The 27,100-nt window shown below is 41.5% G+C and overlaps 1 long non-coding RNA gene across 1 annotated transcript in view; it reads right to left on the bottom strand.

The window, feature by feature from the left end:
• Positions 1-14,358: 14,358 nt before the first annotated feature.
• The window catches only part of LOC127910596 (uncharacterized), a 44,231-nt gene continuing 31,489 nt past the window's right edge, over positions 14,359-27,100 (bottom strand). Inside the window, exon 3 of the long non-coding RNA XR_008075412.1 lies at positions 14,359-14,635. This is a non-coding gene — a long non-coding RNA (uncharacterized LOC127910596). The remainder of the gene's footprint in view (positions 14,636-27,100) is intronic.

Raw genomic sequence — 27,100 nt, 5'->3', positions numbered from 1 at the left:
CATGATTGTAGGCTTTTGTATTACACAGGATGCAATATTAACATTACGAATGTGAGTAGTGCTAATGCTTTGCAGTTACAATACAGTTGGGGATTGGGACTGTTGATACCTTATTGTGGCTTCACATTGAATAGAATCGAAGGGCTTTATTTAAAAAAAGATCCATAATTTTTGTGTCCAACAACTAGAATGGGACTTTGATTTGCTTGGTACAGCCCAGCCATTTGGATTGTAGTCTACAGCCCCTACATTACCATACCGGCATTTGAAATGCCACCCTCAGTTCATGGTTTCTTGAGCAGAGATGTTGAGAGAGTAAGAGAAAGAGAGGGTGGGATGGAGGGAGGGATGAAGACAGAGACATCAAACATGAAAGTGTTTACAGGACACATGCTCTTGCCAGCTGAAAGGACACTTGTGAAAGCAGTGATGGGACCTCTAGGGGCGATTCATCATCCTCTCTCGACTATATCACAATGTGGAGGACATATGATGGTGAATTCTGCCCTTTAACATCTGTCTAGACAGTCATCAGCAACATGGATCAATTCAACACCAAATAATAATGCTGTATGTGAGATGAATACATAGAAGGACAATGAATTGACATTGTTAAACCACAAATGTAAACCTTATACATCAATAAGATACATGATCTTACGATGAGGAGTAAATAAAACTATATCTTCAATGTCAATTGAAACTGTTGTATCACAAAGCTTCCTTAAAGATCACATTTTGGAGCAACAAACAGTGAGCAGACATGTTTACTTTCTTTTTAACAAATATCTCTTCACCTTATCTTCTTAGTAACCATCTCAGAGGGCCACTCTGGTCATTGTGTCTGCTTTCTGTTTCTCTCCACTGAGCCCGGCCAACACTAACATTCTTCTTTTATTCCCCTTCTGCCGTTTCTTAGTCAGAGGACAGCTGTGTCTTCCCGCTCGCCTGTCTATCACGGCTATGCTTAAATCTTTAATGACACTCATCTGGAATTATGCCTGCAGAATGTCTCTGACATTTTTCCAACAATCTTTTCACACTTCTCTGGTACTTTTAATTTCCATCCCATCTGGTGGGATTTTCACTCAAATGCACATTTACCCAAGGTTTAAGGCGCATTTGAAATAATCAATCAAAACACAAAACTAAACTTAACTAAGAGGTCCGATAAAGGAAACGTGAAGAGGATGTCATTTAACCCAATATTTCCCCATAACAAGTTGAGAGATATTTTCGAAATGATTTAGCCAACTTGGGCCACATCATGTGCATAATTCCTGAGAAACAGGATGAACTCACGAGTCATAAGAAATGATAGGCCTTAAGTTATCATGACAAGCTTTCCTTCCCTAAATCCCTCTCTAATCAAATGGGTCTAGAATAAGTTTTATTCTCAAACACAGTGGAGAACCAAACCTCCCATGCTGTATATCAGAAGCCCCTTGTGAATGGACATTCTGAGCCAGATAAACGAGAGGAAATCTCATCACTATAGTCTTGATTTCTTTCTCTGCGATGTGAGAGGAGCGGGGGGAGTGGAAGAGAGAGGGATGAGAGGGCATTGACAGACAGCTTATACTATACATGGCCAAACCCCGACATCCAGCTGTTATACCGGGTGTATGGCCTGGTTGGCACCTGGGCCACCGTGTCCAGGATGTGTTTTCTCTACTCTCTCTTTTCTGTTGTTTATGCATCCACTTGCTCTCCCCCGCCTTCTGTGCTTTAAATAAACCACCCCCTTATCCCTCTCTTTCTTGTCCTCTTTGGGAGCAGCAGTCAATCCAGGCTGTCATTCTGGAGGCAGTCTCTCTTTCTCTCAGGGCCTTGGAAAGAGAGAGGAACACTCCAGTTTTCTCAACTCCAACTGCCCATCTGTGGTAGGAGTGATGGGGGTGGCTGGTGGGGGTAGAGGTGGTGGTGGTGGTGGGAACCATGCAATCAACATGTTCTCCATGTCCCTTACTGACTAAAGTACAGCAATAATTTTAGACAACTGTATGCAGTGGGAATACCTGTTGAAATGATTGTCACTTTTATCCAAATGATCACATTTGGGAACTCGTTTCAGGGTTTCTCAAATGAAATACCAGACCAGTATTTGCTAATGTGCTAGACATCTATGATTCATGTGGGCATCTGGAGATGGAAGGAAGGGAGGGAGGGATGGAGGAAGAGCTATAAGGGAGGGAGGGATGGAGGAAGAGCAGACATAACATTTATCCATGGTAGCTGGGGGTTTGGGGATGGCCAGTAGGTGTGTGATTGGAGGTGGTGGGAGGGCGTTGGGACTAGCTGAGTGTGTCCGTCCGTCCATCCAGCGGTTTGGTTGTACTGGCCTGAGTCTGGTTTTAATGATGTGGTTTTAGAAGAGACCATGAAAGCCCTGGGCCGTTTTGGAGCTGTGTGTAATTGAAAAGTGCTTAATCTGGTGCATAGGAACCAACCAGGATCTCTGGTTGTTTTAATGAGTTTGTTCATTAAAAGTTGAACATTTTCCTAGGAGGTAAGTACTGCACTATTAAATCAGATTGGGGAACCATATGAAATTGACAAACAGATGTGTAACTGTGTGTGATACAATCACAGTGTCAGTGATGGCCCCTGTTGTTGTTGCTTCCTGCGTCAAAAAGTGGCACTGTCTAAATAGTCTTAGTTTGATGAAACGATCATTGGAATTATTCAAACATACAGTGTCCTCTATACTTCCTTACTTACTAGACTGATGTTACTTAATAACTGGCAACCACACACAAATACACATATGTACATAAAGTGAATTGATCATTAATTTAAATAATCAGTTTGACAATACTTGCCGAAGATGATGTTGGGTGATGCTAGTCCAGTGCACCCCTAACTCACTTCTCAATGTAGAGTCCTGCATCGGGTCAGACACCCACAGTTTCCAGCAGGAGACCTAAAAAAAAAACATCTTGCCTGTGGAATAAAACTAATATTTTGCGGTTCAGAACAATTATATTTCTGGTCAGAAACTTTTTAAATCAAGATAATACATTTTTTACAAACCCAGGAGCTCATTATTTGCGCGTCACGGATCGGCTCTCAGAATAATTATATGCGAGTGGGTTGGGATGCAGAGAAAAATCTCTCCTTATGTCGGGTATCAAGCGGGGCACGGAATTGATGATGTGGGGCTGGTGCGGCTCCAAAAAACTGATCCGTGCTGGACTTCTTCCTGTCCTTCCTTGTAGTTCGAGTCCATCTTTCCTCCCGTTAGTATGCCAACCAATCCATTCCAGGTCTCCCTCGCACACACACAGCTAATATGACATTTATCTATAATTATACTCTTCCCTATTTTAATAGAAAATTATATCCCTTAAGGTCTCCCTGTCATTTGCATGGGCAGCTCTGATGATAATCAGGTCCTGGAAAAAAATAACATTAGCGATGACATGAGCTGTCATCCCAAATTAGCACCCACAAAATCTTTATCAGGGAAATGACCTTACAGAGTACTGCTGAAAGTTGTTTAGCAGGAGAGAATGATGTGTGTGTGTGTGTGTGTGTGTGTGTGTGTGTGTGTGTGTGTGTGTGTGTGTGTGTGTGTGTGTGTGTGTGTGTGTGTGTGTGCTTCCTTCGTGTTGGTGTTCTGAAAGTTTTTGAAACTTCTCATGCCTTTCCACAGTGGGAAGACCTTTCTATCCTCTGGTTGCCTACTGTGGCTTGTCTTCTCCATGGTGGCCAGTTGAAATCAGTGTCAGACTGTCCTCATGATGCGTGTTCCCTTTCCTGTTGGAGAATAAGGCAGAAGCGAATCGTGGCTCACTGATGGGAGAATGCTATGAATATGCTACATGATTAGGGTGGGTTGCTCAGAGGTCTATGATTCTCTAAAGATGCCATCCTCTGTAGATAGCAGCCTATAAACAGCCATTAAAAACATATTGTATGTTAAGTTTGAGTGGTTATGGACTGGTTCCGACCGATATGTCTGTGTACAGAATGCTCTGTGAACAACACAACATCAATTGCTTTACATTCCCTAAAAGCTCATATGCACTATTGCAAGCGCAGCTGTGAGGTTCACAGACACAGGAGCAACACGTCACAGTTTCTGGCGTATAGACACAAAGGGACGATTTCACGTGCCTGTGAACCCTCGTAGCTACACTTGCAATAGCAGTTTCATCCCGCTTTTCTCGGGTTGATTTATATACAAAATCATATCGTAGAATTGAAACGAGACCACTTTCTCTTTGTCACAGAAGATTAAATCAATTTGAGCTTAAAGCCGAAGTTGCAAGAAGTTTGCATACATTTGAATGGTGTCGACGCCGCTAAGTGGACGTTTGGTAGAAAAGTCTCTGTCGTCAGTTTTATGAAATGGTGCCAATATTGTACTGTCACTGAGTATGATCATTTATTTTACAGTGATAAGAAAGGTGAAAAATCGCACATTAAGTCGTTCATAATTTGATTGTTACTATAATTGTTCGAATTTTGGAGGCACACAGTGGCCTAATTGAGGTAGAAAATTGTTTTAGGAAAGTAAAAACCAATTAAACAATAGACTATAAAGTTTTGAATATGCTAAACATCGAAAGACAACAAAGTGTTTTTGTAATTTGTTATTGACCGTTTTTTAACGCTAGAGAGACTGAGAGAAAGTTAGAGATATGCCGGCGCCATGTTCCCAGCAGCGACATGGATTTCTTTATACTTGTCAGATAGTATAGTACTGCTATACTGATTTGTACAGAGGGAGGCTAATATGTACATTTTCGATCTGAATATTTGTTTATGAATGCAATCAAAAGAAGAGAGGTTGGGACTAGAAGGTTCTATCTGCACACATCACAGTTTTTGTTCCTGAAAGAATTATGCTCTCAGTTTGTTGTCTTTCAGGCTGACATAGCTTTCCATTACACAGAGTAACATATAATGTGATTACACAAGAAGTTATCTACTAGCATGTTGACTTTCCAGGTTAATAGCTGCATAGTCAACAAACTATGCGGGGTTTGGCCAGGGAAGCAGAATCTTACAGATTTGTTGCATGTATTGTTTCAAACAAAATGTGATTTTTGTTAAAGCATGTGGCCATTGTTCGCTTGTGAAACATAGGCCATCGATGAATATGTTGCCATTATGTTCCATTACATTCTGCCTTTATGAAAGTTTAGTTCACATCTATTTTATTTCTAAGATGTGTTTGTATGTGAGCCTATGTGTATTCATTTGTTGCTGTTTCAATGTTGATATAAATTGAAAAACTCAGGAAATGCAAGGAGAACTTTTGTGAAAAACAAATTAAGTGAACTTGCCAAAACAAACAAGTACCATATCATCCACGCGTAACTCACTCTAGCTCAAAAAAGGCAGAATCTGTCATAGATGAATTAATAAAATAATATTGAACACACAGAGGCACATCTGCTAGGATAAGGCTGAACTGCCTTGAAAACATCAATAAGAGCTGGGTCAGCATGAACAGAGATATAAAAAAGAAGAAGATGATGCATGGACATTTTATACATGCTGTTTAATTTGTACTCTTTAGTGTCTTGAGCAGTGAACTGGTACATATACTGTACAGTAGAGGTCTATACATATGCACATAGATGACTGTTCAGCACTGGATGATGAGAGCAAGTATATGAATTAACTTGAAAAAAGGAAATACATTTCTATGACAAAAATATGTTGTTTCTGAATATTCATAGTTCTTCTGTACTTGAATGAGTACAGTACTTGTACATTTTGCTCATCTGACTGCCCATCCACATCACTCCAGCCAAATGTCACACCCACTAGTGTTTTTTCTCACAATGTTTTCCTCCCCGATGTCTTGTAGAATGCAAACACATTCTGACCTCTCTGTTTGGTCCCAAAAACCGATAGGTTGGGCCAGAGCCGGCCAACACAAATTATGAATCATGTCAATGGCTTTGATACTCTGATTGGTTAGAGACGATCCAATAGCTGATGAATTTGTATTGTACAACGCCCCTCATTAGCACAAACAACTTCTAGGATGGCAGTTTCTGGCTGAATGTATGGAGCGATCGATAGAGTAGCGGAATTCAATTCAGGATGATCCTTCATGACATTTTGCATTCCTTGAAGTACTCCCATTTCACCTGGAAAATGGGAGACCTTGAGATTATATGGTTTGGGTGGTAGAGTGTGGCAGATTAGGAGTAAAATTGGAGACAAAGCAATTGCATGTCAAATTGAATAGGGAATAAGGGACAGCACAGATTCCCACTTCAACCTTTAATTTCTTGGACCTTTCTCAGATAAAAAGAGCCTTTATCAGTCAGTCTAGCTAACCCTGCCCGAGTTTCAAATCAAATCAAATTGCATTAGTCACATGCGCCGAATACAAGCCCCTAACCAACAATGAAGTAAAAAAAAGATATGAATAAGAATAGGAAATAAAAGTAACAAGTAATTACAGAGCAGCAGTAAAATAACAATAGTGAGACTATATACAGGGGGTAACGGTACAAAGTCAATGTGTGGAGGCACCGGTTAGTCGAGGTAATATGTACATGTACAGTGGCTTGCGAAAGTATTTACTCCCTTGGCATTTTTGCTTATTTTGTTGCCTTACAACCTGGAATCAAAGTTGATTTTGGGGGGGTTTGTATCATTTGATTTACACAACATGCCTACCACTTTGAAGTTGCAAAATATGTTTTATTGTCAAACAAACAAGAAGTAATAAAAAAAACAGCAAACTTGAGAGTGCATAACTATTCACCCCCAAAGTCAATACTGTAGAGCCACCAATTACAGCTGCAAGTCTCTATAAGCTCAGCACATCTATCCACTGGGATTTATGCCCATTCTTCAAGGCAAAACCACTCCAGCTCCTTCAAGTTAGATGGGTTCCGCTGATGTACAGCATTTTGAGGTCTGGGCTTTGACTAGGCCATACCAAGACATTTAAATGTTTCCCCTTAAACTACTCGAGTATTGATTCAGCAGTATGCTTAGTGGCATTGTCCTGCTGGAAGGTGAACCTTTGTCCCAGTCTCAAATCTCTGGAAGTTTGAAACAAGTTTCCCTCAACAATGTCCCTGTATTTAACGCCATCCATCATTCCTTCAATTCTGACCCGTCTCCTAGTCCCTGCCGATGAAAACATCCCCATAGCATGATGCTGCCACCACCATGCTTCACTGTGGGGATGGTGTTCTTGGGTGATGAGAGGTGTTGGGTTTGCGCCAGACATAGCGTTTCCCTTGATTGCCAAAAATCTACATTTTAGTCGCATCTGACCAGAGTACCTTCTTCCATATGTTTGGGGAGTCTCCTACATGCCTTTTGGTGAACACCAAACATGTTTGCTTATTTTTTTCTGGTCACCCTTCCATAAAGCCCAGCTCTGTGGAGTGAATGGCTTAAAATGGTCCTATGGACAGATACTCCAATCTCTGCTGTGGACCTTGGCAGATCCTTCAGTGTTATCTTTGGTCACTTTTTTGACTCTCTGATTAATACCCTCCTTGCCTGGTCCCTGAGTTTTGGTGGACGGCCCTCTCTTGGCATGTTTTTTGGTGGTGCCGTATTCTTTCCATTTTTTAATAATGGATTTAATGTTGCTCTGTGGAAATGTCAAAGTTTCTGATATTTTTTTATAACCCAACCCTGATCTGTAATTCTCCACAACTTTGTCCCTGACCTGTTTGGAGAGCTCCTTGGTTTTCATAGTGCTGCTTGCAGACTCTGGGGCCTTTCAGAACAGGTGTATATACTGAGATCATGTGACGGAACATGGGACACTAAACTAATGTCCATCTCTGTGCAATCTGTTTGCAAAACTAATTATGTGACTTCTGATGGTAATTGGTTGCACCAGGTCTTATTTAGGTGATTCATAGCAAAGGGGGTGAATACATATGCATGCACCACTTTTCAGTTAAACATTTAAAAAAAAAAATTGAAACAAGTTATTTTTTCATTTCACTTCACCAATTCGGACTATTTGTTTATGTCCATTATATGAAATCCAAATAAAAATTCATTGAAATTACAGGTTGTAATGCAACAAAATAGGAAAAACGCCAAGGGTGAAAACTTTTGCAAGGCACTGTAGGTAGAGTTATTAAAGTGACTATGCATAAAAGATAACAACAGATAACAACAGAGAGTAGCAGCGGTGTAAGGGGGGGGGGGTGCAAATAGTATAGAATCACTAGTGACAAATTAGAATGTACTATATTACATCATCGTCAGTCTATATGCTTCTATTTAAAAGCATACTAGGTATAGAATCTGTATATCGTTTTCTCTCAGTTCCATGTGCTGTTTGATATTTTGTTTGTGGGGTTGGTTGATTGATTCATTGCTTTGGGATTGATTTTAGTGTCTGTATGTCACAAACACACAAATATACTCACAGCTGTCCAGTCCATATAGGTTTATAAGATACTGCTGGTAATGATTATTCACAGGATGTAAATAAACATTCGACATCACATCAATTCCATATTGAGCATGGAACGGTCACACAGATTCGTTCTCAACAACACCTTGGCTTCTCTGCCACTGTTGAAAGGGTCTGCTATTCCTGTCCAACCTCATCTCTGATCCCCACTCTGTGGTGGCAGTGTTTCCATAAGGAACACAGCAGGATGGATATGGCACATAGGGTTGGGGCAAGGAGTGTGACCTGTCACAGTTTCACTGCAACAAAGTTGGGAAACTGGGTGAGGGGCCGCTAGTGGCCTACAAGGAGTAATGTGTATCAAAGACCATAAGAAGAAATACAGTACGTCTAGGGCCCTGAGTTGTTCCTGATCATTTGTCCTGATAAGGAAAAACTCCTGGTGCCCTGGTTATATGTTATGGTTTTACTGGATATAAATAGATAACATGTATTAACATTTTAAACATCAGTCTCAGCATAATTATGTTACCATGGAATTGAATAAATAAACATGAGGTAAAATAAATACAATTTGGTTGGCATTTTACATGTAATGAAAAACTGTCAACAAGTTGTTCATAATAAGCTATAAAACAATAGAACACTCCCCATTCACATTGGTAGATCTAACTCTAATGAAAATGCATTGCAAGCTTCCTCTCATATAATTCCTGCTCAGCTTTAAATTAAATGTTGATGTCATTCAGAAGATGATTACAGCACATATATTACAGTAAAATTTGAGTCCTTGTCCTAAGTAAGTTAAATTAACTAATTTACCACAACAACAGCCTCCTACCACAATGTAGCAGCCACGTTTATGGCTCAGACTGAAACCCTACTACCCTACTAGAACCTCTCTTGACCGACATAGCTGTCAGTGTCTCTGAATCCACGGAGGCTCCTCAGAGGAGAAAGAGGATCATTCAGTGGATTTCAGAAAAATACAAATAGTGAAACATGAAAAAAGAGAACATTTGTGGATAAAATTACACTAAATATATTCACATCACCAAATAACACACTGTTTTGCAATGAAGATCTGCAGTAGCTCGAACGGCACCCTCTAGAGTAGCACCGTGGTATTGCCCAGGCCAGGGCAAAGGCCGGCCTGGGGCCATATGAGGCCCGCGACCTGATTCAATATGGCCCGCGGAATCATGCTCAGATCACAAAGAATTTGTGAGAGTAAAGTTTTGAAATAAAAAGGCCAATGAATACTCACCTTTGTGTAATGATTTAACTCCCACCGCTTGTGGGACATTATTTCCAAGGCTGGTAGAAATAACTGCACAAGGACAGACAGTGACTGACATGCTGACACACTTCACAGTTACAAATAATAGCTCGCTAGAAATAGCTCAAAAATCAAATATTTCACCGAAAAGGAAAGTAGACTAAACGTAGGATGTTCCAGCAAGAGTGGACATCAAAATGTTTATTTATTGAGGTAGTGTGCAAAGCGAGCATCAATGTCTTGAAAGACTACAACTTGTCCCGACACCTCCAGGCGAAGCATGCATAGAAATATAGGTATATCTCTTCTGAGCAGAGGGCAAGTGCATCGAAAGAGTTGCTTTCCAAGCTGCAAAAGCAGCAAGGACTTTTCACAAAACTGCATTCAGCAAAGAGCTAGCTATGTACTCTCCCACAAAATTGCTAAACATAGCAAGCCATTCGCTGAGGGCGAATTCATGACTAGGGGGCAGTATTTTAATTTTTGGAAAATAACGTTCCCGTAGTAAACGGGATATTTTGTCAGGACAAGATGCTACAATATGCATATGATTGAGAGCTTACGATAGAAAACACTCTAAATTTTCCAAAACTGTACAAATATTGTCTGTGAGTATAACAGAACTGATGTTGCAGGCGAAAGCCTGAGATAATTCAATCCGGAAGTACCTCATGTTTTGAAAGTGCTGCGTTCCAATGCGTCCCTATTGAGCAGTGAATGGGCTATCAACCAGATTACTCTTTCTCCGTATTCCCCAAGGTGTCTACAGCATTGTGACATAGTTTTACACATTTATGTTGAATAATTCCGGTAAGCGGCTACATTGCGCAAGTGGTCACCTGATGGCTCCCAGAATGACTCTCGCGTAAAATACAGAGGTAGCCATTACTCCAATCGGTCCAACTGAAAAATTGTCCCGATGGATATATTATCGAATAGATATTTGAAAAACACCTTGAGGATTGATTATAAACAACGTTTGCCATGTTTGTCGATATTATGGAGATAATTTGGAATATTTATCAGCATTTTCGTGACTGCAATTTCCGGGCGATTTCTCAGCCAAACGTAAAGAACAAACGGAGCTATTTCGCCTACAAAAATAATATTTTGAGAAAAAAAGGAACATTTGCTATCTAACTGGGAGTCTCATGAGTGAAAACATCCGAAGCTCATCAAAGGTAAACAATTTAATTTGATTGCTTTTTTGATTTCCGTGACCAAGTTACCTGCTGCTAGCTGGACAAAATGCTATGCTAGGCTATCGATAAACTTACACAAATGCTTGTCTAGCTTTGGCTGTAAAGCATATTTTGAAAATCTGAGATGACATGGTGATTAACAAAAGGCTAAGCTGTGTCTCAATATATTTCATTTGTGATGTTCATGAATAGGAATATTTTCTAGGAATATTTATGTCCGTTGCGTTATGCTAATTCGTGTCAGTCGATGATTACGCTCCAGCATGCGGGATGGGGAGTCACTAGAGGTTAAAGAATGTTCAATTGACTCTGCAGAAATACTTTTCCGTGACAAGAAAGAGCTGTTTGAAAATATTTCCCTGTCAAGACGAACAGTGACACGGCATATTGAGGACATCGCAGAGAATATGGAACAACAGTTGAAAGACAAGGTAAAGGATTTCACCTATTTCTCCTTGGCCTGGATGAGAGCAGTGATGCACGTGACACGGCGCAGTTGTTGATATTTTTACGAGGCATAACCCCAGACTTTTAAATTACAGAGGAGCTTGCTTCAGTGGAGTCAATGAAGAGCACAACAACAGGTAAAGATTTATTGGAGGATGTTAATAAGTGTGTGGCAAAGCTGGGACTGAGTTTTGAAAAGTTATCTAGTGTGACCACTGATGGGTGCCCAAACATGACAGGAAAAAACGTTGGCCTTTTGAAAAGGATACAAGATCAAGCAGCTGAGCTAAATCCAGATCAGAAAAGTATTTTCCTCTATTGCATTATTCATCAGTTGGTTCTCTGTAAATGTGTTCTGAAAATGAGCCATGTTGTGGATACAGTCACTGAAGTGGTAAACTTCATAAGAGCAAAATCTTTAAACCACAGGCAGTTTGTCTCACTGTTGGAAGAGAGAGTCAGGTCATGCATATCTCCCCTACCACACAAACGTGAGATGGCTGAGTTTGGGGAAGGTGCTTAAAAGGGTGTGGGACCTGAAGTCAAGAGATTGCTGAGTTTTTGCAAATGAAAGGAAAATATGTGGATTTCCATCAACTGCAAGATAAAGAATGGTTGGCTGATTTTGCCTTCACCGTGGACATCATGGCCCTCATGAATGAACTGAATTCCAAACTACAAGAGAAGGGCCTTTTTGCACATCAGATGTACATCAGATGTACAGCCTTTTTTAAGCCTTCAAGGGAAAATTACTCCTCCTGACCCGCCAAGTAGAAGCCGACAATCCCACCCACCTTCCCGACACTACTGTTCCCTAACAGATGACCAGCGGGAGAGGTATACGTCGCTGCTGCGTGCTTTGACGTTGAGCGTTTCAAAGTGTTTCCTCTCCTTTCACCTTCAATGTGGATAACACTTCCACTGACCTGCAACTTGAGCTTATTGATCTTCAGTCTGATGCAGTGATTGTTTTGAATAGTTCTCCAATGTCAATGAGGAGGTTCTATGCATCTCTCAAATAAAACTTGGAGTCATGCTCAGAAGATATTTGTATTGTTTGGGTCAACCTATGTATGTGAACAGACATTTGTGATGAAATATAGCAAGTCAAGGCACAGATCATCTCTTACTGACTCTCACCTTTCAGCAATCCTGCGCATAGCGACGTCAGAAACTATACCTGACTTCACTGCTCTAGTCAATGACCACCAGAGAATTCACTCCTCACACTGATTGAGTAATTTAAATGTAATGTTGAGCTCTCTCTCTTTCTTGTGTTTTTGTGCATACCCGTTAACAAGAGTTATGTCCGTGATGCTGAATGCACAGTTTACTTCTCCCTCCTAAATCAAATCAAATGTATTTGTCACATACGCATGGTTAGCAGATGTTAATGCGAGTGTAGCGAAATGCTTGTGCTTCTAGTTCCGACAATGCAGTAATAACCAACGAGTAATCTAACTAACAATTCCAAAACTACTACATTATACACAAGTGTAAAGGGATAAAGATTATGCACATAAAGATATATGAATGAGTGATGGTACAGAGCGTCATAGGCAAGATGCAGTAGATGGTATCGAGTATAGTATATACATATGAGATTAGTAATGTAGGGTATGTAAACAAAGGGGTATAGTTTAAAGTGGCTAGTGCTACATGTATTACATAAAGATGCAGTAGATGATATAGAGTACAGTATATACATATGAGATGAATAATGTAGGGTATGTAGACATTACATTAAGTAGCATTGTTTAAAGTGGCTAGTGATATATTTTACATCAATTCCCATCAATTCCCATTATTAAAGTGGCTGGAGTTGAGTCAGTGTGTTGGCAGCAGCCACTCAATGTTAGTGGTGGCTGTTTAACAGTCTGATGGCCTTGAGATAGAAGCTGTTTTTCAGTCTCTCGGTCCCAGCTTTGAGGCACCTGTACTGACCTCGCCTTCTGGATGATAGCGGGGTGAACAGGCAATGGCTCGGGTGGTTGTTGTCCTTGATGATCTTTAAGGCCTTCCTGTAACATCGGGTGGTGTAGGTGTCCTGGAGGGCAAGTAGTTTGCCCCCGTGATGCGTTGTGCAGACCTCACTACCCTCTGGAGAGCCTTACGGTTGTGGGCGGAGCAGTTGCCGTACCTAGTAGTTCATTGCATGTTTATTAATGAAAATACATACCAAATGGAGAGCATGGATGTGGTTTATGTCTGTGCATGTTAAAAGTGCAAGTTAAATAAGTAGCATATCTGGATGTGATTGCCCAGGCCTGGTGTAGCATGAGAATGGCTATTTTCCGTCCTCCTCTGGGTACATGAGGCTCATGGTTCTCACCCCCTTTTATAGACTTACACAGTAATTATGACGAGTTCCGGAGGATGTCATCCAAGCTATAAGATGAACTACATCTACATCAGCATGAACTACATCTTGTCCATCCAAACAAAGGATCAGAGAATTAAAATATAAGCTCATGCTGGCTAGCACTGCAGTGCATACATGTGGTGAGTAGTTGACTCAAAGAGAAAGAAAGAGAAGAGTTGAATAGTTTTGAACAAATGTATTTCTTCAGAAATCAAGGAGAAGCAGCAGAGACACAGAGAGAGAGAGAGAGAGATTTTTACTTACTTAGCTAATGCAGCTAATTTAGCCTACTCAACAAACTGATTCAAATGGAGAAGAATGCTATTTATACAAGCTAGCTGGCTAAGGCTATCCAACACTGCAACTATTCCAAGTCAAGCATTTAGTTTCATTAATTTATTGCCACTTGTGCCCACCGGAGCAACTTCTAAACTGCTTGCTGTAACCTGTAATGCGTGCTTGTGCACATGGATTGGATTAGGATTACTAATGCTTTAGTTCTAGTTTGTTGACTATAACAATAATATGATGACAACGATCTAGGCTGTGTAGTGGTTACCTTTTATGGTATGGTTTGGCTTGGAGAGGTTTTTGCGCCTGGCCACAGACAGCTGTTGTATTGTTCACTAAAATCCACAAGCGAAGGGAAGAGGTGAGAGGAGGAGAGCGTGTAGATGTGAGAAGGAATTACAGTGCCTTCAGAAAGTATTCATACCCCTTTAATTATTTCACATTTTGTTGAATTCAAAACAGAGAGAGAGCGAGAGAGCGAGAGAGCGAGAGAGATAGTGAGTGGAGTGGGGGGGTTGAAAACAGCATGTCCAGGACAAGGTAGCATGTCCGGTGAACAGGTCAGGGTTCCAAAGCTGCAGGTAGAACAGTTGAAACTGGAGCAGCAGCATGAAAGGGTGGACTGGGGACACGGACAGCCAGGGGTCATCTGGTCAGGTAGACCTGAGCATGGTCCTAGGGCTCAGGTCCTACAGGGGAGGGGGGAGAGAGAAAGAGGATTTGAGAAATGGGCGAATTAGAGGGAGCATGCTTAAGTTCACAAGACAGGAGAATTTCACCAGATAGGACAAACTGACCCTAGCCCCCTGGCACATAGACTATTGCAGCATAGATACTGAAAGCTGAGAAGGGGGGTAGGGGACAATGTGGACCTGTCCGACGATACCCCTGTACCAACCAGGCAGGATATAACCCCACCCACTTTGCCAAAGCACAGTCTCCACACCACTAGAGGGATATCAACAGACCACCAACTTACTACTCTGAGACAAGGCTGAGTATAACCCACAAAGCTCTCCTCCACCACACAAGCCAGAGGGGGCGCAAGACCAGACAGGAAGATCACGTCAGTGACTCAACCCACTCAAGTGGGTTGAAAAAACCTGGCATGTGATGCACCCCTCTTAGGGACGGCATGGAAGAGCTCTAGTAAGCCAGTGAGTCAGCCCCAGTAATAGGGTCAGAGGCAGAGAATCACAGTGGAGAGAGGGAAGCCCTCCAGGCAGAGACAGCAAGGGTGGTTCGTCGCTCCAGTGCCTTGCCGTTTACCTTCGCATCCCTGAGCCAGACTACACTCAATCATAGGACCTACTGAAGAGAGAATTCTTCAGTAATGACTTAAAGGTTGAGAGTCTGCGTCTCTCACATGGATAGGCAGACCATTCCATAAAGATGGAGCGCTACAGGAGAAAGCCCTGCCTCCAGCTGTTTGCTTAGAAATTCTTGGGACAATAAGGAGGCCTGCGTCTTGTGATGGTCGTGTACGTGTAGGTATGTATGGCAGGACCAAATCGGATAGATGGTAGGAATAAGCCCATGTAATGCTTTTGTAGGTTAGCAGCCCTAGCCTTAACAGGAAGCCAGTGTAGAGAGGCTGGCACTGGAGTAATATGATACATTTTTGTGGTTCTAGTCAAAATTCTAGCAGTTGTGTTTAGCACTAACTGAACTTTATTTAGTGCTTTATTTGGGTAACTGGAGAGTAGAGCATTGCAGTAGTCTAATCTAGAATTGACAAAAGCATGGATTAGCTTTTCTGCATCATTTCTGGACAATAAGTTTCAGATTTTTGCAATGTTACGATGAAGGAAAAAAGCTGTCCTTGAAATGTTCTTGATATGTTCGTCAAAAGAAAGATCAGGAACCAGAGTAACGCCAAGGTCCTTCCCAGTTTTATTTGAGATGACTGTACAACCATCAAGACTAATTGTCTGATCGAACAGCAGATCCTTTTGTTTCTTGGGACCCAGAACTAGCACCTCTGTTTTGTCTGAGTGTAAAAGTAAAACATTTGCCGTCATCTACTTCCTTATATCTGAAACACAGGATTCCAGGGTAGGCCATTTTGGGGCTTCGTCAAAATGTACAGCTCTGTTTCGTCTGAATAGCAGTGAAAGTTGACATTGGGTTTCCGAATGACATCACCATTTTTTATGTTTAACATAGGAGGGCCAAACACAGGAAGTAGCTCTTTCAGTAATTTAGTTGGAATAGGTTCCAGTATGCAGCTTGAAGGTTTATAGGCCATGACTATTTTTGTGAATGTGTCAAGAGATATAGTATTAAAAAACTTGAGTCTCTCCATTGATCATATGTCCTGGCAGTTCTGTGCACACTCAGGACAACTGAGCTTTGGAAAAATATGCAGATTCAAAGAGGAGTCCGTCATTTGCTTTCAAATGATCATGATCTTTTCGTCGAAGAAGTTAATTAATTCATCACTGCTGAAGTGAAAGCCATCCTCTCTTGGGGAATGCTTCTTTTTAGTTAGCTTTGCAACAGTATCAAAAAGAAAATGTTGAAATTTTCTTATTCTCAATTAGGTTTGAAAAATAGGATGATTGAGCAACAGTGAGGGCTCTTCGATATTACACGGCACTGTGTTTCCAAGCTAGTCGGAAGACTTCAGGTTTGGTGGAGTGACATTTCCGTTCCGATTTTCTGGAAGGTTGCTTCAGGACTCATCTATGTTCTGTTTACCAAGGAGCTAATTTCTTGTGACAAATGTTCTTTGTTGAACAATCTCATTCAATAATGTCAGGAATGGAGGAGGTCTTTATTCCAGTGAGATTGCTAAGGCGAACACCACCATGTTTATTTTTGCCCATCCTAGATCGAGGCACAAACACGGTCTCAAAGGGGATAGCTGAGCTGACTACACTGACTGTGCTAGTGGCAGACTCCACTATGCTGGTAGGCTTTAGGTTATTTTGTAAATATTTTCCTAACTCTTATTTTTCCTAAAACTGGATTGTTGGTTAAGGGCTTGTAAGTAAGCATTTCACGGTAAGGTCTACACTTGTGACAAATACCATTTGATGTTATTTGATTGTGGGGAAGGTAAGAATTGAAGTGGAGTCATGGCACCCTGGCATGCTGGAAATGCCAACTCCCCCATACTCTCCTGATACTCTCCCTCTCCCTCCTTCCAGCAGGGTGTGCCTGCCAGCGGCTCCATCCATCGTCTCGACTCCAGCAGCCCTCAAACATCTGTTCACGAAGGCATTTGCTTAATCCGCTCTGGATAATAGCGTCTACTAAATGACAGAAATGTCATAAAATGTAAATAATGCAGCCTACATTACTTCGTTCTTGTCCTTTAGAGTGAAGGGGACAAGGAAGAGGAGGCCTGACACTCAAGGGACACCCAGAGCACAGACAAATGCCACAGTGTGTATCACACACACACACAGATACAGGCCACTCACCCCGAATGCACTCATATCCATTTTTGAACGTTGCTATGGGCACAACCAAACAACGGAAGTAATAGACATCTGCTTTACATCCCGAAGCCTGCCTGTGGCAAACTTGCTAGAGTAGGCTAGTTTTGTTGTGATAACTCTGACACAACACAGCTAAAGTTAAAGCAGAGTTAAGGCCCGGGCCATCCACCATGCCAATAACTATAACGTTACATATATTGATTAACTATTGGCTACATATTGTAACTATAAAATGTTGGCGAGCATCCACACTAGAGGAAAGTTTATCGTTCTACATTCCTACACCTGTCAATCAACTGATCAACGCATCCTACTGCACACTGCCTATTAAGGTGGTAGTAACACCATAAGACCATTCATGAGGTCTCTAACTGATTCAGACAATTCAATGCTTTCAGGGTGTGTTCATTGTCATAGTGACAACAGCAAATAATAATTCAATGTACATGTAGACCCAATTAAAAATGATCTAGTAACTCGTATTTAACTGAAGCAATTCAAAAACGAACGTCCTTTAGCCTGCACATCTTTGTCATTGCCTCGTTGCTCAAGTGGTTTGCAAGTGATTTCCATTTTTCAAATGGTTGTCAATTTCTTTGGGTTTTATTTTTCACTGTGCTCATCACTGTATGTTTTGTGCAACTATTTGCAATGCATCAGTGCGACAATGTTATCATAACTGGCAAAAATGTATCACACCAATGTACTCTCTCTCCTCAACTTCACCTGACATGCATTTTCTATGCCGTAGGCCTGTTTTACATTCTGCAAAGCAAGCCTGCTTCTTTCCACGAATAGGCTATTAGGCCTAGTAGAAAAAAAATGATCAAAAGAAATGTCCTATAGCTTTTGTAGTCTATGACTTTTCTTGGGATTTCATGAGAAGGAGAGTGGTGCATCGGTCTAAGGCACTGCATCTCAGTGCTAGAGGCATCACTACAGACCCTGGTTTGATTCCAGGCTGTATCACTACCGGCCGTGATAGGGAGTCCCATAGGTCGGCACACAATTGGCTCAGCGCCGTCCGGGTTTGGCCAGGGTAGGCCGTCATTGTAAATACAAATTTGTTCTTAATGTTCTTAACTGACTTTCCAATTAAATAAAGGTAAAATAAATAATAGAAAAAAAGAAGATTGCCAGAGAGACTTGCGTAGCCTGCGCCTGTTTTGTACGAGAACAGCTGGAAGAGAGAGGCTAGTGATGTGTAGCCTCAGAAAGAAGCTAGACATAAAAATAAAATAAAAATGTTTTAACCTTTATTTAACTAGGCAAGTCAGTTAAGAACAAATTCATATTTTCAATTACGCCCTAGGAACAGTGGGTTAACTGCCTTGTTCAGGGGCAGAATGACAGATTTGTACCTTGTTAGCTCGGGGATTTGATCTTGCAAGCTTTCAGGTACTAGTCCAACACTCTAACCACTAGGCTACGCTGCCGCCCAATTAGGCCATTCATTTGCTAAATATTTACCTGTCAAAGTCCAAGAAAAATAAGTTAATGAAATCCAATTAAATAAAATGTTATTTGTCACATACACATGTTTAGCAGATGTCATTGCGGGTATAGCAACATGCTTGTGAAATGGCAGATCTGTAGTGTGTTCCTCCAGGCTGCGCTCTGTGGTCACCGGGCACGCAAAGCTCCACTATTGACTAGGCCTATGTTTTGAGACAATAACATTATTATACCTGGGCTACAACAACACAGAGGATTTAGTTATTATCAAGTGAATACACAATTATTGTAAACTGCATTGATATAGGCTAATATGAAAACTGCTCACAGGTCATGTTTTCTTTCATGCCAAAATAACAGCCTAGGCCTGATTATGCAACCATTTGGATAGGTTTGCATCTATTCTCAACAGTGTAGAAGGTCCAGAAAGGTACATTAATCAGGGCACTCATATGGTGTAGGCTTATTTTGTCAGGATGTAGCTCAGTATTAAGATAGGCCTACAAGAGGAAAATATGGGTCTCTCCTTCCAACTCCCCGCCCGTTAATGCTGTAGTCTGTTACATTCAGCAAGCAAGAGCAAGTGTGCATCTCTCCTCCAATAGGCTATTAGTAGGCTGAAGAAAATAAGTTGAAACAAGTGTCCAACAAGCTTTTGTAGTCTGGCTTTTCCTGGGACCCCACAAGATTTAAAAGGAATAGCCGTGGCAGCTGAGAGGCCAGGTGTGTTATTGTGCAACAGGTCAATGAAGACAGACAGGCTTGAGATGGAGCCTACAGCAAACATTATAAGTGTAGGCTATGCATATTAGCCCATAATTCACAATTCAATGGTAGGCTTAATATGCAGTGAATATATCCAGTCAATTTACACAGCGAAAGAAAGAAAAAAGTTTATCAGATGACGAAATTATAGGTAACCTACATGTGCGCTCCCCAGGTACACAGCTTGAAACGTTTTTTAGGGACAAGAAATGTATCCTACCTAGGCTACAACAACACAATGTAATGAAGAATGTTATTATTGTTTTGAATACAAAACTCTAGACTAGACTGTAAACTGCAGTGAATAAGCCTATTTAATTAAAAAAAACTTCTCAAAAGCCTGTGGTTTTGAATGCATATTCATTTTCGAAATAACTGCATCTAGCCTGCCTGGTTGGGCAACCATTTGGATCAGTTACGGGTTATTTCTCTGCAGTTTAGCCTACAAAGTCCAGGCCCATTAGCAGGACAGTAATATGGTGTGTCTTGTCATGATGTATCAGCTAACAGAAACATGCTAATACAGGGCTATGTTGTGGCGCACATATGAACTTTGATAATGACAAGTGCAGAGAAAGTTGTATCCATAGTTTCTGTGGTTGGCTTCCGTGTTTTAAAAGCGTTTGAAAATGATGTGGTTACACTAATGACCATATATATACACATATTAATACAACATGTATAGTGTTGGTCACATGTATCATGAGCTGAAATAAAATATCCCAAAAATGTTCCATATGCACAAAAAGATTATTTAATTAAAATTTGTTTACATCCCTATTAGTGAGCGTTTCTCCTTTGTCAAGATACTCAATTCACCTAACAGGTGTGGTATATCAAGAAGCTGATTAAACAGCATGATCATTACACAGGTGCACCTTGTGCTGGGGACAATAAATGACACATGTCTCAACACAATGCCAAAGAGTGTGCAATTGGTGTGCAAATGCTGACTGCAGGAATGTCCACCAGAGCTGTTGCCAGATAATTGAATTATAATTTCTCTACCATAAGCTGTCTCCAACATAATTTTAGAAAATGTGGCAGTATGTCCAACTAGCCTCACAACCGCGAACACAATTGCATTTTATCGATGGCAATTTGAATGCACAGAGGTACCGTGACGAGATGCTGAGCCCATTGTTGTGCCATTCATCTACTTTTTTTTAAAGGTACAGTATCTGTGACCAACAGATGCATATCTGTATTCCCAGTCATGTGAAATCCATAGCCTAATGAATTTATTAAATTTGACTGATTTCCTTATATGAACTGTAATTCAGTAAGATCTTTCAAATTGTTGCATGTTGGGTTTAGATGTTTGTTTGGTACAAAACATGCATATAAATCCACCCTTCCAAAATACCTTACCACAGAGAAACATCACATTCACACATACAACTCACATGGCCACAAGTAATTAAAATTGACCTTGAAAATCATGCCAGTCACACATGACCAAACTGTCTGTGAAGTCACATTTCCATAGGGATGCTTGAGAAGACGTAAAAAAAAATTGAAGGCAAGCCATATAACTGTGGTATAGTGGCATCTGTACTCCTATACACAAACCACATTGAACACACGTGAGGGCATGCGTGAAGACACAGGCAGATAGACAGAGGGAGCGTCAGAGTGGGCCCTGAATGGAAATAATTTGATTTTATCATGGCGGGAGGCAGGTCATACCGCCAGGCCCTTTGACAAACACAGTGGTCTGGAAAGGGATTAGAAAGAAAGGTCAGGGAATGCATGAGTGAGACAGGAAGGAGAATTAAGTCATCACATGCTACCTGAAGTTCAAACACAGCACATTTCGCCCCCGCTCCTCTAGCCTTATCTCCTCGGCAGCAGACACACTGTTGGCTCAATTTTTATTGGACAGACACAAACATAGATCATGACTCTTTTAAAAGGTGAAAGGCATTACATCCCTGACATGTTGAGGTGTTGTTTTACTGCGGAGAACACTGTGTTGGTATTTTGTGTGACCTGATATACGCTAGTACTGTATCTCTTGACAGTTGAGGTAAACAATGACTATATTCACTTCTATAGCCACAGTAACACAACTGCTATTCATGGGTTGCCCCTCTGTCACTTGGTTGTTATCAATTTTCTCAAGCTGCTCTCAGCCATATTGACTCCCAAAGGTTTAGTGATGCCTAGTCATTCTTAACGGGGGCTAATGATTGTTTTGCCTAAAATACGATATAGAGGCTTGACGAGACGATGACATTGCTAAAGTATTGTAGTTAAATAATTAGTAGGAAACAACTTTGCCTCACCAGCCTGCATTAATAAGATGTCGTCAAATTGACTTAAAAGACAACTCTGCAACTTTTAACATTTGGGTTGTTATTATGAATTATTTAGTGATGTCCTACACAGTTTTAGTGTAATTTTATGAATGCATGTCTAATGACTGTTAAGTTATGAACAAAACCAGAAATTGCTTCTGTGTGACATTTTCAAATAGCATCCCTGAGATGACTATTATGTGGAACTCAACATTCACTACGCCTTGGTCTGTTTCTACAAACGATCGTGACAAAATATCCCACAACATCAGGACCAAGCAGTGTGCCCAGGAGGAGAGTGTATCCTGGACTTGGGAGGAGATCCTGGATGGGAAGGGATCCTGGACTTGGGAAGAAATTCTGGCAGGACAGGATCGCCTTCCTTGGCGGGAGGGAGGGAGAAAAATGAAGACGCCGGGGTTTGCGGCCACAAGGAAAGCCAAAAGATGGTCCACATTTTTTGGGGGGGGGGGGTACACGGGGTGGTCGGCGGAGCCGACGTGTGATCTGGTGACAACATGGGAGGCGGTAGAGAGGTGGTCGGTCGACCCTGGGAGAGTGCCAGAGCCCGCCTGGGAATCAATGGAACAGTGCGAGGAGGGATACCGGAGAATGGAGTTGGCGAGGGGTATGCGGCAACGCAGGCGTTTGGAGGAGCGTGTTACCAGTCCGGTGCAATCTGTGCCGGTCCCATGCATCAGGCCTCCAGTGCGCCTCCCCAGTCCGGTACGTCCTGTGCCTGCTCCTCACACTCGCCCAGATGTACGCCTCCACAGTCCAGTACGTCCTGTGCTAGCTCCTTCGCACTCGCCATGCAAAGTGTGTCATCGCTCCGGTACAATTTGTGCCGGCTCTACGCGCCAGGTCTCCAGTGCGCCTCCACAGCCCAGTCCATCCTGTGCTAGCTCCTCGCACTTGCCGTGCGAGATGTGTCATCGAACCAGTACCTTTTGTGCAAGCTTTACGCATCAGGCCTCCGGTGCACCTTCACAGCCCAATACGTCCTCTTCCTTCTCACCGCACTCACCCTGAAGTGCGTGTCCCGAATCCGGTGCCACCTGTACGCCTCCCCAGTCCAGTACGTCCTGTGCCTCCTACCCGTACTCGCCCTGAAGTGTGTGTCACCAGTCCGGTGCCACCTGTACCAGCCCCACGCATCAGGCCTCCAGTGCGCCTCCCCATTTAAGAATGTGAAATGTCAGAATAATAGAGAATTATTTATTTCATGACACACTCGATTCATATTTGGTAGCATTGCATTTGAATTGTTTATCTTGGGTCAAACATTTCGGGTAGCCTTCCAAAAGCTTCCTACAGTAAGTTGGGTGAATTTTGGCCCATTCCTTCTGACAGAGTTGGTGTAACTGATTCAGGTTTGTAAGCATCCTTGCTCACGCACGCTTTTTCAGTTGCGCCCACACATTTTCTATAGGATTGAGGTCAGGGCTTTATGATGGCCACTCCAATACCTTGACTTTGTTGTCCTTAAGCCATTTTGCCACAACTTTGGAAGTATGGTTGGGGTCATTGTCCATTTGGAAGACTCATTTGCGACCAAGCTTTAACTTCCTGACTGATGTCTTGATGTTGCGTCAATTTATCCACGTAATTTTCCTTTCTCATGAAGCCATCTATTTTGTGAAGTGCACCAGTCGTTCCTGAAGCAAAGCACCCCCACAACATGATGCTGCCACCCCCGTGCTTCAAGGTTGGGATGGTGTTCTTTGGCTTGCCAGCCTCCCCCTTTTTCCTCCTAACATAACGATGGTCATTATGGCCAAACAGTTTAGTTTCATCAGACCAGAGGACATTTCTCCTAAAAGTATGATTTACGTCCCCATGTGCAGTTGCAAACCGTGGTCTGGCTTTTTTATGGCGGTTTGGAGTAGTGGCTTCTTCCTTCCTGAGTGGCCTTTCAGGTTATGTCGATATAGGAATCATTTTACTGTGGATATAGATACTTTTGTACCTGTTTCCTCCAGCATCTTCACAAGGTCCTTTGCTGTCGTTCTGGGATTGATTTGACAGAACATGGCTGCATGGTCCCATGGTGTTTCTACAGTCTACATTTTCTGTCTGAGATCTTGTCTGCTTTCTTTTGATTTTCCCATGATGTCAAGCAAAGAGGCACTGAGTTTGAAGGTAGGCCTTGAAATACATCCACAGATATACCTCCAATTGACTGAAATGATGTCAATTAGCCTATCAGAATCTTCTAAAGCCATGACATAATTTTCTGGAATGTTCCAAGCTGTTTCAAGGCACATCAACGTAATGTTTGTAAACATCTGACCCACCTGAATTGTGACACAGTGAATTATAAGTGAAATAATTGTTGGAAAAATTACTTGTGTCATGCACAAAGTAGATGTCCTAACCGACTTGCCAAAACTATAGTTAAGACATTTGTGGAGTGGTTGAAAAATGAGTTAATGACTCCAACTTCAACTGTGTGTGTGTGTATATAATAATATACCTTAAGGGGTCTGAAAATTTCAAATCAAGTAGCTACATTGTCCTTGCTATCACCATCTTAAAACAATTCCATATAGATTTGTAGAATTGTGTCTGAACGTTAAAATCGGATATATTTGCCCATACGTAGTTTGACTGTTTTTTGTCATATTGTGTTGCTTGCTAGCTACTCTGTTGTTTGACAAGAACATGTGGTAGCTAGTTAGCTGGCTAGTTGAGTGCTGCGGCTAGCCAAAAATGACTTTTGTTTTAAAAGTTGGATCATCTTAATCTTTGAGGCTTTAAAAGTGTTCTTACACTATGAATTTGAAGATTCAAAGCAACTGGGAACTGTCCATGGCAGGCATTTTTACCTCCTTCACTTACTACATAATTGATGGGTGATTTTAAGCACAAGCACCACCACTAATCAGCCTACACCCACTGCACACACAACCGTTATTACTATGACAAGTAGCATAGCCAGGTCAGCAAATGACTCGTGTCTGAACTCGCACAAATCCAATTTGGTCACTTGTAAGTATGGATTTCAAAAACAAAACTGATTTGAGGATCAATGCCTGCAGTGTGAACAAGGCTAGAGTTTTTGTCGGTTCAGGGATTGTCTCAGTCATTGTCGGTTCAATACACTGGGAGTTTTTGGGGATTTGAACACAATAGCTGTACATGCATTTCAAGTGGAAACGGAAGCTGTTTGCTAGCTGTTTGCTAGCTGTTAGTACCTATGCACAAACGCTGTGTAGCCACGTCCTCCCTGTGCTCTCTGTGGACCTTTCCTCAGCAGTAGTTATTTGAAAGCCTCCCAAGCATGTGGAAACTAAGCGGAATCTTACCCAATGCCTTTCTGAGACTCCCTTTATGCTGAGGGAGAGAGACACAGAGAGGGGGGAGAGCATGAGAAGGGAACGAGGATACAGACATGTACTCCCATGTGTGACCCTAGGAGGCAGTGTTGTCTTTAGTTTGAAGGGAGTGTGGACTGCGAGAGATAGTGAGAGAAAGAAAGAACCTTTGGAGAGAAAGAGAAAGGAGTAGCTGCTGCTTGTTCCACCTCTCTTGTGTTTGAGAAGACAATCACTGACTAGAATGTTGAGACACCATACTGACATCACTGATAATAGTAACAAACCTGGTTTTAACAATTGTTGGTTCTCATTACATTTGTGAATTTTGTATTTATTTCCATCATATCCAATGAAAAAAAAGCTATAGATGTATTTACATTATTGTTGGTTAAGGGCAATCAAGGTGGTCATATTTTTGTAGAGTATTCTTTGCGTCTGGGAATAAAACACCAGTGGTTGCCTCAATGAATTTGATCATCATTTGTTTGAAAGGGAAAAATTAGAGAAATGAAAAGGTATGAAGGTAACAGATGGAGAGAAAAGATAGGAAAGACACTATACCATCAGAGGCAGAGTTATTAATATTATTCATGCTTACAGCAAGCAATTCAGCTGGTGCTTGGTATTATATGATGGAAATAACTTTTTTTTGAATAAGCATTGTAGATGATATAGTCATATTATGATAGCATCTGGTAATCACTACTATACAATGTGTGCTGCACCCGCATTATTATTATGATTTCTTGATTCAGGTCTTGGGTTAGAGGTTCAGAGCAAAGCTGTCAAACTTTTTGTTGTTATTAGCTTATGTTTTTTCTTGACATGGTCAAATAACTCATGCATAGATTGGTAACTTGATTGGTAACTTTTTCTAATTTAGCATTCACCAGAGGCCCCGAGGAACTTGGTAAAAAATAATGTCACCGATTGGCCAATAAACCCTCATATCCGCCGCTCCATTTGACCTCCATGTGTGGTCCTTCTGTGGTCCTTCTGTAGCTCAGTTGGTAGAGCATGGCGCTTGTAACGCCAGGGTAGTGGGTTCGATCCCCAGGACCACCCATACGTAGAATGTATGCACACATGACTGTAAGTCGCTTTGGATAAAAGCGTCTGCTAAATGGCATATATTATTATTATTATTACCTAGAGATGTATAGCTTTGTATGCAGGTTGTCTTTCCTCATGCTGAATCGATTTGCCTCAAGGATCCATAAGGTCCGTCAGGATGGATTTTCCTCCATCTTGGAAATTTTGTAAAACGATAAAAAAATATGTACTGTATGTGGGCCCATGGTACATATCTTAAAACAATAAAAAAAAATGTACTGTATGTGGGCCCATGGTACATATCTTAACTTAGATTGAGAAAAGCTAAGGAATTGGTAAAGCGATGACTTGACCAACAAAAAAAATTATATGAATATGCTTTATCGTGAGCCAACACTCGCACATGACTGTTTTCCCCCACTTTATCGCTCTGACTTTGCAGGTGGCTACTTTGAGGAAAAATGTATTTACTATGACTGTGATATGTGGTTGTCCCACCTAGCGGTCTTAAAACCTGTTAAGGATAGGGCTGACTACTGCCCCCTTTGGAGGAATTGCGTGCCCATAGTAAACAGAAGAAAAAAAAATCTGTCCAAAATTGCTAATATATGCATATAATAATTATTATTGAATATAAAACACTCTAAAGCTTCTAAAACCGTTCAAATTATGTCTGTATGTAAAGCAGAACTCTCAGGGCAGCCATTCTCCCAAACTCTCTTGTCATCAGAAAAGTTGGCCCAACTTTGACGTCATCGCCCCCACCCCTCCCAAGCAGCTACAGACCTGGGAACAGTTTCCATGTCTTCAGCGCG

The sequence above is a fragment of the Oncorhynchus keta genome, chromosome 22 (genome assembly GCF_023373465.1).
Source record: "Oncorhynchus keta strain PuntledgeMale-10-30-2019 chromosome 22, Oket_V2, whole genome shotgun sequence".
Taxonomy (NCBI): Eukaryota; Metazoa; Chordata; class Actinopteri; order Salmoniformes; family Salmonidae; genus Oncorhynchus; species Oncorhynchus keta.
This window is presented reverse-complemented; position numbering and strand designations above follow the sequence as displayed.